This window comes from Artemia franciscana, chromosome 3 (genome assembly GCF_032884065.1).
Source record: "Artemia franciscana chromosome 3, ASM3288406v1, whole genome shotgun sequence".
NCBI classification, from domain to species: Eukaryota; Metazoa; Arthropoda; class Branchiopoda; order Anostraca; family Artemiidae; genus Artemia; species Artemia franciscana.
Window position 1 is genome coordinate 41,513,993 of NC_088865.1, and position 15,474 is coordinate 41,529,466.

Sequence of the window (15,474 nt, forward strand, 5' to 3'; positions counted from 1 at the left end):
TTTAGATTTTAGTTTTTTTTTTCTTTTTTTAGTTATTATTAGCTTTTTACTTAATTTAGGGTTTTAAATTTCTTCTTTTTTATTTTTATTCTTTTTTAGTTTTTTTAGTTTTTTTTTAGTTTTTGTCTTTTTTGGTTTTCCTTTTTTTAGTTTTTTTCCTTTTTAGTTTTTTCCTTTTTTATTTTTTTTTCTTTTTTAGTTATATTTTTTATCTTTTTTAGTTTTTCTTTTTTGGATTTTTTTCATGTTTTCTATTTTTAGTTTTTTAATTTTTCTGTTTTTTTATTTTTTTTTTCTTTATTTAGTTTTTTAGTTGCTGAAAAGCAACTAGTCAATAGGTAATGGTGTTGTATTCAATAGATACTTGTATTGCGTTAGCTTTCAGTTACTATAGACTGTTGGTTGTTCTTTACTAAGTTCACATCAGCTATCTCTACAACCTTGTTAATCTTATAAGCATTACTTGATGTAAAACTAATTACAACAGATTGACTTAAACTTTGATTCCCCTTACCCAAAAGAGAGTCAAATAGTCATGTTTAATGTTATATATAGTAGCCTAATACTTGACAAGAGACGTTTTTCTCAAATATAATAACAAATAGAATAAAATGTATGGCCTTTCTTAGTTGTAATAGTAAGTAACTACTTCTACTACTACTAACTGCTCACCACAACACCAAGCCACCTGACGCGGGTTGGTAATAATAACATGAAATATCATATATATATTTATATAGATATTTATATTTAGGTTGAATTGCAAATGTTTATCGCTTAAACAAAAACCCCAGTAGATATTTTTTTTTAATCCAGGGTGTCAAATATGTTTTTTCGGTCTTCCTTGGAAAAAATAACAAAAGGATGTATTTTTCTAAATCCAGGTGGTACAAAAAAAAGCTAGGGGTCTTTTTTTACACCTTATTTTGATGTGCCTGTTTTGAGCGTGAAATAGACAAGTACTAAAAAGATACGATATTGTATTTTCAACACTGTATTGACTTCAGTAATTGATTATAATTTGATTAAATAACAAAAACAAGCTTCTTCAACTGGAAGTATTGAGCCATAATGAGCCTTCAAACGAACAAAAACTGTTCCTTATGCGAGGAGGACTGTCCCTTCGTCAGCACTTCACTCTATACGCTAAAGTTATAAAATGCTTTAAAAAAACGTCCTAGTTGTAGATCCTAGAGTCAAATAGTCATGTTTAATGTTATATATAGTAGCCTAATACTTGACAAGAGACGTTTTTCTCAAATATAATAACAAATAGAATAAAATGTATGGCCTTTCTTAGTTGTAATAGTAAGTAACTACTTCTACTACTACTAACTACTCACCACAACACCAAGCCACCTGACGCGGGTTGGTAATAATAACATGAAATATCATATACAAGATAGTGCATAATTATAAATACCTTGTGATGGTAAAGTGGATCAGACCTATTGCTAAATGCTTAGACCTTTTTCTATATATATATATATATATATATATATATATATATATATATATATATATATATATATATATATATATATATATATATATATATACATATATATATATATATATATATATATTTATATAGATATTTATATTTAGGTTGAATTGCAATTGTTTATCGCTTAAACAAAAACCCCAGTAGATTTTTTTTTTTTTAATCCAGGGTGTCAAATTTGTTTTTTCGATCTTCCTTGGAAAAAATAACAAAAGGATGTATTTTTCTAAATCCAGGTGGTACAAAAAAAAACTAGGGGTCTTTTTTTACACCTTATTTTGATGTGCCTGTTTTGAGCGTGAAATAGACAAGTACTAAAAAGATACAATATTGTATTTTCAACACTGTATGACTTCAGTAATTGATTATAATTTGATTAAATAACAAAAACAAGCTTCTTCAACTGGAAGTATTGAGCCATAATGAGCCTTCAAACGAACAAAAACTGTTCCTTATGCGAGGAGGACTGTCCCTTCGTCATCACTTCACTCTATACGCTAAAGTTATAAAATGCTTTAAAAAAAGGTGCTTATTACAATTCAACCTAAAGACCAATCATCCTTCAGATCAATATTAGGAATAAGATTACCCATTCCCTTTTATACATACTTGTTACCGCAACAGTAAAAACAAGAAGCAAAACTGAAGATGTGGGTAAAAACCCAAAGACATAAACAAAAAAGAAACATCTCATGTACGGAAAAAAGGCCGAATTGTTTCGTTTTTTAAGGGTAGTCGTTCTTAAATGATTGGGAAAAAAATTCAAATTTTAGCGTAAAGAGCGAGTGATCAAGGAGGAGGTATTTCTTCCTCATTAACAGAATAATCTTTGTTCTAAGTCTAATATCGCTCATTACTTTGATATGAAAACACCTTGTTTTTATTTAAATGTCTTTTGTTTTTAATTGCATACGCGGGTTACCCTAATTTTGGTAGAACTGCTATAAGAAAAAAAGATCTTGTAGCATATTAATTAAAAAAACTGTTTGTTATAAATAGATAAATCCCAAAACTATTAAAAATAAAATGGAATATTGAAGCCTAACCATAGACAAACAAAAACAATTAGAAGCAGGAGTTTGGCTACTACCCCCCTCCTTCACAGTTACAGTCTAAAGCATATTACATTATATGTGTTTATTGAAAAATATTTGCATCTTTAACAATATGTTGTTGTTTTCTTTAGCTAGGTTATATTTTGCTTTAGTTATCTTCTGCTAGGTTTCGATCACAAATCTGATTCAAAACCTACGATTCCTTTTTGGTACGTAGTTCCTGTCGCAAATCCTATAGAAAAAGTGGTGCGATTCCATTTTTGGTTGGTAGTTCCACGATACATCGGATAGAGGGCCTCCAGACACATTGGATAGGGGTATACGGACACATTGGCTTGGAACATACGAAAATGAGACGACACGCGATATGGGGTGCCTCACAACAAACTATGGAAAGATATAGGGACATACTTTGACAAGGAATAGGAAGATAGCCGAGTTCTCACGACATTGTGATATTCCTCACGCTATTGTTTTCTCGAATGCAACCCTTATCACGAGATGTCCTAATCAATCAAATATAAGAGCCCAAGTTTTAGATTTTAATGTAGAGCATCAAATTACCATTTCTCCAAAGTTTGTTTCCTGATACGCAACATCCTGCAAACGTACAAATCTTTCCATGTTATCATTTTACACCAATATTGCCATAGTACATATCATAGGTAGATTTTATACTTATTTTCAGCTTTTAGACACTAATATTTTATTCTTTTACCGACACAGTTTTTATTTTCCAATCCTCCCTGCCAGAGGTCTTAATCAATCAAACCCAAGAGCCTCCTTGCATAAATCACAAAGAATAAAGCTAAGCGGGTGTTTTTCATTTTTTTTTTTTTTATATTGATAAAACTGAGATTCTGCCACGATGTCTTAGACCTCTGACCCTTTCTAGACTTGTGAGTTTGATCAAGATTTTATTTTCCTTTGATATAAGCTTTTTTCAAATTTCATTGTTTTTGGATTTATAAAACTCAAATTTCGCTATTTAGATTTTAGGTTGATGACCCTTTCTCTAGTTTAAAATTTAACCTTAATTTCATAATTCATTAACGAACGGGTTTTTCCGATTTCCCAATATTTTGGACTGATCAAACCCAGATTTTGCTACTTTGTTTTAGGATGCTGACCCTCTCTAGAGTTGAGATTTGGACCAAGTTTCAATTTTTTCATATACTAAGCCTTTCCTCGATTTCTTTTTTACTGTTGGATTGATCAGTCTTAAACTTTGGTAGTTTGTTTCAGGACATAAACCCTTCTAGGGTTTTAGAGTTTGACCGTGTTTTCACTTTTTTTTGTTACCATTACGCAACTCATGACGTAGATTTGGTGCTAGCACTATATAGTCCACTTATGTCAGAAGTTCAGCCTCAAGTCTTTTTCTTATATGGGAAACGGGGTTTCACATTTTGCAATATATGAACATTTCTTTGCATTTTAGAGGTCCTTAAGATTTCGTGATATAGTGTAGCTTTACTGTCGCATTTTTCTTGCTAAGCGTAGTTTTTTCCATGTATCTAAGGCTAGACGATAATTTTTCCTTCTTTCTCCAAAGTCTGTTTTCTGACACGTAAGCATTTCAAAATATATTCGAAAAGAGATGTTATTTTAATATTCTCAAATTTTCTTCATTTGTCTTAAACTTTCGATAAACCTAGAGTAAGGATACAACTAGGACAGTTCGGAATCTTCAACATATAGATATATATATTATACGTATTAGACATATACATATATGTATTAGATAATCCACTTATGTTAGAAGTTCAATCCCAAGCCTTTTTTTTATTCGGGAAATGGCATTTTACATTTTCTAGTAGAGTGCAGTTTTCGTATTTTCAATGAACATTTTTGGCTTTTAAATCGCAAACTGGGGTACTTTAGGTTTTCCGGTATGCTGTAACTACCCGAAATACCAAGCAATGGTTTTCAAAAGGCTTTACTATATCATTTCAGAACAAGTTCTTTTCTAACTTTTCTAACCTAAGACCCCATTTTCCTGCTTGGAGTAAACATCTTTCTTTTTTTCTGCAAAGATTACATTTTTGACTTTATGCAAAACAAGAAGCAATGCTTTCCAGTGCCCGGATATTTTCAGCTAATCCTATGATATTAGTAGTTGCCCTCACTGCCCCCTGCCATCAGCCACCATGCGGTGAGGTCCTGCTTGGTCTGAATGGGTGTTCGACCAGCAGGCGACCGCAACAGGGGGAGTCCAGCTTGCGCCCAAACTCTCTGGGTGGGCTCCGGGTTTCGACTAAACGACAAAGGGGTCTAAAATGGTCATTTTAAAGAAACGAGTATATCATTTTTTTTTTTTTTTAAAGGATTAAGAGATTAGTGTTTACTTTATTTTGTATTTATTCTATATTTTTTTTCTGTTTTTTAATGAATAAAGTGCTTCATTTTTTTTTTTGGTTTTCTTAATTCTAGTAATTTAAAGTTTACTCTTTTTTGTCAATTTAGGGTTTTTCAATTATTGCTTTTATGTATAAATGATTAATTTTACGTCTTTTCCACAAAAAAAGTTTATCAAAGAAAATTAAAGAATTCTAATAAACCAAACCTGAGCTAAATATAGAATAAAAAAAATACACCAACCGTAGAACTACCACAAACAAGCATCGAAATATAAACAAAACCCGAACCGAACAGAAATTGCTATAAATAACCGATTCAAAATTAAAACAAGCAGAATCTAACATGAGTAGAATTCAGAACCCCCATGTCTTCTCTAGGCCGGGACATAGTTCTCAGTTTCTAAAGACAAAGTGAAAATAAGGACAAACTCTACAACTCTAGAAGAGTTTATGTCTTAAGACAAGCTCCCAAAATCTGAGTTTGATCAATCGAAAAATAACAATAAATTGGGAAAAGAGGTTTATATTGAGACAAAGTAAAAGCACAGTAAAACTTTTATACTCTAGAATGGTTTATGTCCTAAGACGAGCTCCAAAAATCAATCCAAAACTACTACAATCAATAAGAAATCAATCCGAAACAACTCGGAGAAAGGCTTAATGTTCGAAAAACTTGAAACTCAGTCAGAATCTAGTGTAGCTACATAACCGCCTCAAAATCCCTAGCGGCCGTGTTTTCTAGTATCAAAGAGTTTGTGGTAACAAACTGTAGTAAGGAGCGACCCGGCTCAAGAGCAAAAAACACGTTTCTTTGAGCCAAGTCTATGCATATTCAATCCACCTGAACAATATGTGGCTGGCCCGCCCTAGCAAGCAATTTCAAGAGGAAGGGTTGCTATTAGAGGTAAATTTAAACCATGTTAAGAGATATGTCTGAGAGGTTGTAATGCAATGTATCGTCAAAATTGCTCTATTAGACGCACCAGCAAGAAAAAGAGTCATTTTTTCAGTCATTTATTTTCGAGAGTGTTTAATGAAAACACAACGTTTCTTTGAGCCAAGACTATGCGTTTTCACGCCATTGTGACAATATGTGGCTGTCCCACTCTAGAAAGTAATTTCAGGGGGGTATTATTAGAGGTAAATTTAAATTATATCAAGAGATCTTTCTCAGATGCCTTAATAAAAATGAATCGTTTATATTACTCCTTTAGACGCACCTACAAGCAAAAAGAGACATATTTTCGGATTAGGCTATTTTCTGAGAGATTTTAATAAAAATACCACGTTCCTTCGAGCCAATACTATGCATATTCAAGCCACCGTGACAAAATGTGGCTGGCCCACCTTAGCAAGTAATTCCTGGCGGGAGAGCTGCTATTAAAGGTAAATCTAGGCCATATAAAGAGATATTTCTAAGATGCCTTAATGAAAGTGCATCTTCTCCATTGTTCCATTAAACGCACCTGCAAGAGAAAGAGACACATTTTGCATTCGGTTATTTCTTAAAGTTTTTAATTATAATACCACGTTGCTTTGAGCAAAGTCCTTAGCTTTTCCACCCTAACAATCAATGCCAGGGAGGAGGTTGGTTATCTAAGCCATATTAAGAGGTATTTCTGAGAGTTTTTAATGAAAATACATTTTTTCTATTGCTCTATTAGACCCACCGGCAAGAAAAATGAGACGTGTTTCTGCATTCGGCTATTTCTGAGGGTTTTAATGAAAACGCAGGTTTCTTTGTGCAAAGACTATGCATATTCACGCTATTGTGTCAATATGTGACTAGCCCACTCTAGAAAGCAATTCCAAGGGGAATATTATTAGAGGTAAACTTAAGCCATATTAAGAAATATTTCCAAGAGGTTTTAATGAAAATGCCCCGTTTCTTTGACTGGGTTTTAGATTTACACCCCCATTCACCAAAAAATTCTTTTAACACCTTCCAGTTTAACTTTAAGCAATCGAAAATGTTATTCCAAGCAAATCACATCACCCTGGCAACCTATGGATGGCACACGACAACCCTTGACACCCTTCATAATTCCAAAGGCATTCATCAGATATTTGCATGATAAAAATATGCTTTATATCCATTGATTTGTGTTCCAGGAGTCAACTCCCAACGTGATACCCCCGTCGTAATTCATTCATCGTGGCAAACTATGGATGGCAAACGACACCTTTGGGCACCCCTCATCATCCCTAAGGCACTTTTTAGCTATTTTCTTGATAAAAGTATGCTTTAAATCCATTAGATCGTGTTTTTGCAAGCCACTTTCAACGTGATACATCTGGTCAATTCACGCAACTATGCCACACTATGGGTGACACACGGCACCATCTGGCACATCTAATTATTCCTGAGGTATTTTCAGGTTTTTCATGTTAAAAATAATGCTTTAAATCCATTGGTTCTTGTTTTTCAAACCGTCTTAAACGAGACACATTATGACAATTCACGCCACTATGCCGCACTATGACTGGCCCTCTGGCACCCTTAGTAATTTCTTAGTAATTTCTTAGTAAGGCATTTTAAAGTTTTTCATTGTTAAAAATAACGCTTAAAATGCATTGGTTGGTGCTTCCACAAGTCATCCTAAGCGAGATACACCGTGACAATTCACGCCACCCTGCCGCACTATGAATGGTCCACTGGCATCTTCTGGCACCTCTCGGCATTCTTCTGACTTTTACCAGATAATTTCTTGTTAAATCCATTAAATCCTTGCTTTGAATCTATTAACTCATTTGTTTTTACAATCCACCCTCAACTTGACACACCATGTCAATTTATGTTACTCTTCCACACTATGACTCACATTATCATATTTCTGGCGCACATTATCATACCTTAGAGCTTTTCAAAATTTTCCCCAAAAATATAATTTTTTTGTTTGAATTTTTTGTTTGAACAGTTAAAACTTGCAATTTCATTGTTGATTTGCTATGTTCCGTGGCAATTCGCAGTCTGGGGCACTCAATAACTAGCATATGGCACCCTATGTTTAAATTCGCCTCTAATAACCGCCTTCCTCCCTGAATCTGCTTTTTAGGGTGGACCAACAACATATTGTTACGGGGCATGAATTTGCATAGTCTTTGCTCACTGAAACGTGGGATTTTCATTAAAACCTCTCAGATATATCTTTTAATTTGGCATAAATTTACCTCTAATATCAGCATTCCCCCTGGAATTGGTTCTTATGTTTCGTACCTTTTTTAATTCAAGGTTCCTTCTACTAATATTTTATCCTTTATAAGTTTTTACGAGTTTGTTTTACCGTTTCCTGAGGTTTAACTACTTTTTCTTTCATTTCGTCTATGCGCTAAGGAAAAACCCCCAATATTACCCGAGAACACCCTCTAAAGCACTACTTAACAAGCTGGTGCACTTCAAACGTAACTAATTTCTAGCAATTGATTTTCTCTCTTGTATGTCACATTACAGATATAGGAAAACACGCAATCCCTTTAGTCATTCTAGTAAGCTGGACAGGGGATTCTCCTTGGGTACAATAGGTTATAATGTAGAAAGAATTACTAGAATAATAATATTAGAAAGACCGTCATAGTTCAGCTGTCTAGCACTCCGGTCACTAAATAATTTTTTTTCGAATCCTGATGTGGATGAAAATTGTTATATTGTAAAGTTTCCCTGAGAAAAACGAAAAACACATTGAAAAAAGAAGAAAAAGAAAAAAAATGAAATCTGGAAGTCAAAATCTCTTAAAGTATTATGTAACACCCATTACGTAAGACCCCCATGTGCGCTGCTATTATGTAACACATCACGTGGGCACCAGCATTACGTAACACCCATGTGGATCCTATCACTGCGTAACACCTCACATATGCGCTATCATTATGTAACATCTCACGGTCATGACATAACAACCACGTGGATGCCAACATTACGTAAAGGCCACTTATTTGTCTCCCTCAGTCAAAAGCAGGATTCCCCACGGGGGTCCTCTAGTCTAGCAAGTCACGTGAAATTGCGTCACTTTAACACAAGTAAATATTCTCTATAACGTAACAATCAAAGAACAACACTCCCTATTACGTAAGTAACACATGCATCGCTTAGAAAACATTCCGTACTACGCAGTTAACACCTCCATCTTCTAGTAAGCATTCCCTATTACACAACAGCTAGGAGTAAACACTGACTCTTATGTAACAAGCATAAGTAAACAAATCCTAATACATAAAATACAGGTGTACTATACTGTTACAGGTCCGCTTTGGCATGACGTAAGAACCCCTATATGTGCGTAATCACTCCTTGCAGGGTTAGTGGCTCCAATTGTAAACCCCTATTTGTGTTCCCAAACGCAGAGGTTCGTCACATTTTTCAAAGAAAGTTTACGCAGTATTAGAGAACTCAATACTTTAAATTAACGCAGTTATAATGAACCCACTGAACAAGAAACTTACTGTTACTTGAATGCTATTATTTTGTTTTGTTTAAACGTAGTTTGTTTTAATTTTAATACTTCTGTTTCCCTACTGAATATGATAACTGACTATGTGATTGAAATATCTAGAACTTTTGTATATGTTTTCACTATCGAATAAAAGGACAATCCCTACTGGAGCTCTTATTTGTTACTTTTCAGGCATAGATACTGGACCTTTCAAATATACTGAATAAACTGACTATAACTAAAACTTTTCATTTGTGTTCGAAAGAGTCCTCTCGTAATTTCCTTGGACCATTGGTTTGACACGTTCACCTCTGGGAGAAAAGAAACAAATAAATAAACACACGTCTGTGATCTTTATTCTGGCAAAAAATACAAAATTTCACATTTTGTAGATAGGAGCTTGAAATCTCCACAGTAGGGTTCCCTGATATTAAAAACAGTAAAAATCCAAATCTTACCCTCAGCAAGATGGCCTGAAATGTATTATTTTATTCATAATTGTTATTCTCTACCTAGTTGTGTTTGCAATTTCTTCATGCCAAGCTTTGAATGGCGTGTGAAACTCTCCCTGAAAAGAAAAGACAGCACAACAATAATAATAATTTATTTAAACCCTCTATACATGAAAAAGTATACTGAGATGAATATGGAGAAAGAAACATACATAATAAAACAATTATCAAACACTAAACACTAAACGTAAACACTAAAACATGCGCTAACAATGACTCACAAACGATTAATAAAACACAACAGAAAATGTTCGGCCGATTCAGATCGCTGTCTGAATTTGCTTCCTAATACCACATATCTAAAAAACGCAGCAACGCGTGAAGATATAGCTGTTGCGAGACCAAAGAGGAACACAGAAAAATTGTTTAAAAAATTTGAAAAAAACAGACCAAATTTATTGACGTTCTGACGTGGTAAAAACTTCCATAATGGCACCAGAAAAAACAAACAGGGAGCAAAAACGAGTTATGAAGCCGACCTATTTTTCGTTATCAAAACGGACGCCTCTGTCAAGATTATGCTTTATTTTTAGCCATGTTTGCCCAATTTATAGAACTAGGTATTTAAAGTGAAAATGGTTTTCATGGTTTTATTTCGCAATCCCAGGTTTCTCGCAGAGGTTAAACCTCTAACTCCCAAGCCTCTTTCTCCAGTTGTGTAGCCAGGAGGCAATGAGGAACGCTTATCCTGTCCATATCATTTTTTGAGGCTCCCTTTAGATGACATTTGACATAATAATTCATGAGAATAAAAGTCAAATTGTCCTCGGACACTGGAAAACTTAGGCAAGTCTATTCCACGAAAAGAAAGTCTAATTTATTTTTCTTAATTTTATCGTATTTCGTTCTCTCCAAAGGAAGACAAGCCAAACAAATTTAAAGCAATTAAGTCCTCAGAGCTGCTTCGTGTCAAAGAACTAAATACCCACATTTTTAAAACTTGAATCGAATTTTATAGTGACTTATTTACTTATATACTATATTTAATGAGACCTATTAAAAATTTTGAAATCTATGGTACAAGACTTGTCTCAGATTAAAGATACCAGTGCTTAGGAATTTCCATTGTATTATCAATGAAAAATCTGAATTTTCTGAAAAAAAAAAGACTGACCCGATGTTCTTAGTCGTGAATAAAGTAAGAAATTGCTACGTAGTAGTTAATTCAATAACATTAATTTGTCGACGAGACAGCTCAAAAGAAATCGTAGAATTCGACAAAAACCTAGGGGGAGTGTCTATTTCTCGAAGTTTTGTGATTTTTTGAGCGATAATAATACATTGAAAAATAAAAAACTCAAAAAAACAAGGTTAAAAATCTAGGGGGTAAAAGTCTTAGGGGACAATTGCCTTCTTCTTGCCTCGTAATTAGCTACATATAACAGCAACATTTTTGCTAATACCGTGTAAAGTTTAAAAACTTCAAAATGGCCAGGTTTAAATAAAGCAGAAAGAATGGAGGAACATCTGCATCTAAACACTGATTTTAAATATAGAGTATTGCGTAGTCAATCAAAAATAGTTATATTTTTTCCTGTGATTTAAGTTTTTCTCCAGTGATTTAAACTTATTTTCCGTAAGATATTAAATAGCTTAATGCTACATAAACAAAAAATACGCTTCGGAGCAGTGATTGAACATAGGTATTGAGGCCTTTTAGCCAATTCCCACTAAAATCTAAAGAACTTATTTCAATATTGCATTTATTTACCAGACTTGCATATTACGTATTGTATTTGTGTGCTCCCCCTTATCTTAAAAAAATATCAGATCCTCAAAAAAATACAAGCGTACGTCGTAAGAGCTATGAATTGGATTCAACGACTCTGTAAAGATAAATACTCATTTGCTCTTTGTTTTCCATGACATTTGGATGACTTAAAGATGCTTAGCATTCCACTTAGTCTACAACTTACAAAAAAGGTTGTCGAGACAAACATATGTTAATTAATATGTAACTACACGTTAACGCAGATACATATTAAGATTATGTTGTAACATGACAATGAGTTGTTACTAGATTTCAATTTTATTAGAAATCCTCATTGATCATCATTAAACAAAAAACGTGTTTTAACTTACAAAAAGAAATAAAACAATGTAACAATGGCCTAATGCAACCCTTGATTTCAAGATGAAACAAGTTACAATCTTATTATAAGAATAATTTTTTTAGAAATACCTTCGTCTTCTCGTCTTTAATTAATATTGATTTTAATAAAATAATGGCACAACAAATGAATCCAAATGAAAATATCCTTTAATTGGAATAGAACTCTTAAATAAGATGTGTCAATATATTTTAGTTTATTTTTTTGCGTTTTCTAGACTTTCCATAGTAAAAGATGCTAACTGAATCGTTATGAATTAGATAAATAAAGTTACTTTTTTCAGGGTTCGACAAAGCAGTGACATGGAAAATTCGTCCACGCCAAATCTGGGTCTAGGAAGTTCTGAGCCCTGCTGTGATATCATCACACTTGATGGAAGATCATCAAGCGAGCATTTGGTAGACAGAAGCATTGTGGCCGTGAGAGAAATCATAATGGGAACAATCATATTAGCAAGTAAATTTCGCAATCTCCTTGTGATCATCAGCGTTGTCAGATTCCGGAAATAAAAGAATATAACTAATTTCCTGCTAGTTTCATTGGCATTTGCAGATTTTATAGTTACTTTTGTGGCAATGGCTTTTAATGCCAGCGTGGCTCTATATTGAAAATGGTTGCTCGGGTATAGAATTTGTGATGCCTGGAATAGTTTTGATGTTTATTTTTCCACGGCTTCCATTCCTCATTTCTATTGTATCATTGTTGACAGATACTATGCTATCAGTGAACCTCTATTGTATCCACAAAATATAATACAGAAAACAATTGCAATTATGATAATTTATTGCTGTTTATGGCCGGGTGTAATTAGTTTTCTTCCCATTTTTGTTCCTGAAGAATGTGAATTTGTTGTAAATAAAGTTTACGCCATTATAAGCTCAAGAATGAGTTTTTGGATTTCTTGCTCCATTATGTTATTTACTTACTATAGAATTTACAACATGGCAACGCAGCAACAACGCTTTTTGTTAAATAGTTCTAATGAAATGCTAACACTGGATAAACAATATGGATTTAGACGCTCTATCAATAATTAAGATCCGATCACCCACTCGTAACTTATAAATACCTCATTTTTCTAATTTTATCTCTCCCTTTTGTCCCCCAGATGGTTGAATCTGGGAAAACGACTTTATCAAGTCAGTTTGTGCAGGTCACTGACACGCCTACCAATTTTTATCGTACTAGCACGTCCAGAAGCACCAAATTCGCCAAATCACTGAACGCCTCCCCCAACTCCCCCAAAGAGAGCGAATCCAGCACGATTACTTCAATCACGTATCAAGGACATTTGCTTATTCTATCCACCAAACTTCCTCCCGATTCCTCCCCTCCAAGTTTTTTCCAAGATTACCCCCTCCAACTCCCCCCAATCTCAAAAGATCTGGTCGGAATTTGAAATAAGAGCTCTTAGACATGAATTCCTTCTAAATATGAAATTTAATTAAGATCCGATCACCTAGTCGTAAGATAAAGATACCCTAATTTTCACGTTTTCCAAGAATTTCTGTTTCCCCCTCCATTCCCCCAATGTCAAAGGATTTGGTCAGAATTTAAAATTAGTGCTTTAAAGTATAAGATCCTTCTAAATATCAAATTTCATTAGGATCTGGTAACCCTTTCGTAAGTAACAAATACCTCATTTTTCCAAATTACTCCCCCCCCAACTCCACCAAAGAGAGTAGATCCGGTCCGGTTATGTCAGTCACGTATCTTATACAGGTTTTTATTCTTCCCATCCAGTTTCATCCTGATCTCTCCGCTTTATTTATGTTCTAAGATTTCTAGTCCCCCAAATTGCCCCCCCCCCAATGACGCTGGATCTGGTTAAGATTTAAAATAAGAGATATGAGTTAAATGGTCCTTCTAAATATGAAGTTTCATGAAGATCCGATCACTCCTTCGTAAGTTAAAAATACGTCATTTTCCTAATTTTTCAGAATTAACCCCCCCCCCCCCAATAGAGCGGATCCGTTCCAATTATGTAAATCACGTATCTAAGACTTCTGCATATTCTTCCCACCAAGTTTCATCCCGATATCTCCAATCTAAGCGTTTTCCATGATTTTGGGTTGCCCCCTCCCCCAAACTCCCTCCAATGTCACCAGATCCAGTCGGAATTTAAATTAAGAGCTTTGAGAAACGATATCCTTCTAAATACCAAATTTTATTCTGATCCAATCACCCGTTCGTAAGTTAAAAATACCTAATTTTTTCTAATTTCACAGAATTAACCCCCACCCCACCCCCCGACTACCCCAAAGAGAACGCATCCATTCCAGTTATGTCAATTATGTATATAGAGCTTGTGCTTATTTTTCCCACCAAGTTTCATCCCGATTCCTCCCCTCTAAGTGTTTTCCAAAATTTTAGGTTTCCCCCTCCCAACTCCCGCCTCCTCAATGTCACCAGATTCAGTCGGAATTTAAAATGACAGCTCTGAGACTAGATGTCCTTCCAAACATCAAATTTCATTAAGATCTGATCAACCGTTCGCAAGTTAAAAATGCTTCATTTTTTTCTACTTTTCCGAATTAACGGGCCCTCCACTCCCCTCAGATGGTCAAATCGGGAAAACGACTATTTCAAATTTAATCTAGTCTGATCCCTGATACGCCTGCCAATTTTCATCGTCCTAGCTTACCTGGAAATGCCTAAAGTAGCAAAACCAGGACCAACAGACAGAACGACAGACAGACCGACAGACGGACAGACCGACAGAATTTGCGATTGCTGTATGTCACTTGGTTAATACCAAGTTCCATAAAAAGCACAACATTCCAGATGATACCGATCCAGACAATCAGTTGCGGAGAAACTACTCTAGGCCTGTACGCTCCATTACTTACGCCCCCGAATTAGGGCTACCACCATTGAAAGACAAACGAGTTTTAAAGTTTAAAAGGGAGCACAAGGCTGCAAAGACCCTTGGTATAATTATGGGAGCATTTATTCAGTGCGGGTTTCCATTTTTTACGTGGTATCTTACTCTCTCTCTCTTTGTGGGAGCAAATGTCGCAGTCCTGATATTTTAACAGATGTTCTGTTTTGGATAGAATATTTTAATTCAGCTTTAAATCCAATCATTTATGCTTATTTTCACCAAGATTCTGGTGAGGCATTTTAAAAGATTCGTTTTGCTTTGTTTGTTCAAAAAGAGCAGCTAAGTTTGCTTCTGAAAATATTGGTCGGTTTAAGTTTGCACAAAGGACTAATTCAAAAATTGAAAGTGGTGGCAAAAATCAATCTTTAAATCAAACAGTTCGTGGTAACGAACTGTAGTAAGGAGCGACCCGGCTCAATAGTAACCAAAACTCTAAAAAATTGAATTTTGATATCAATAGCTACATCAAAAGAATCGCATTTTAATGCTGATTTTAAATATATAAGTTTCATCAAGTTTAGTCTTACCCATCAAAAGTTACGAGCCTGAGAAAATTTGCCTTATTTAAGAAAATAGTAAGAAACACCCCCTAAAAGTCGTAGGATCTTAACGAAAATG

The 15,474-nt window shown here is 34.4% G+C and overlaps 1 pseudogene; it reads left to right on the forward strand.

Annotated features, from left to right (window-relative positions):
* The first annotated feature begins 4,051 nt into the window (after positions 1-4,051).
* LOC136025538 (octopamine receptor beta-3R-like) overlaps positions 4,052-15,474 on the forward strand; it is a 51,851-nt pseudogene continuing 40,428 nt past the window's right edge.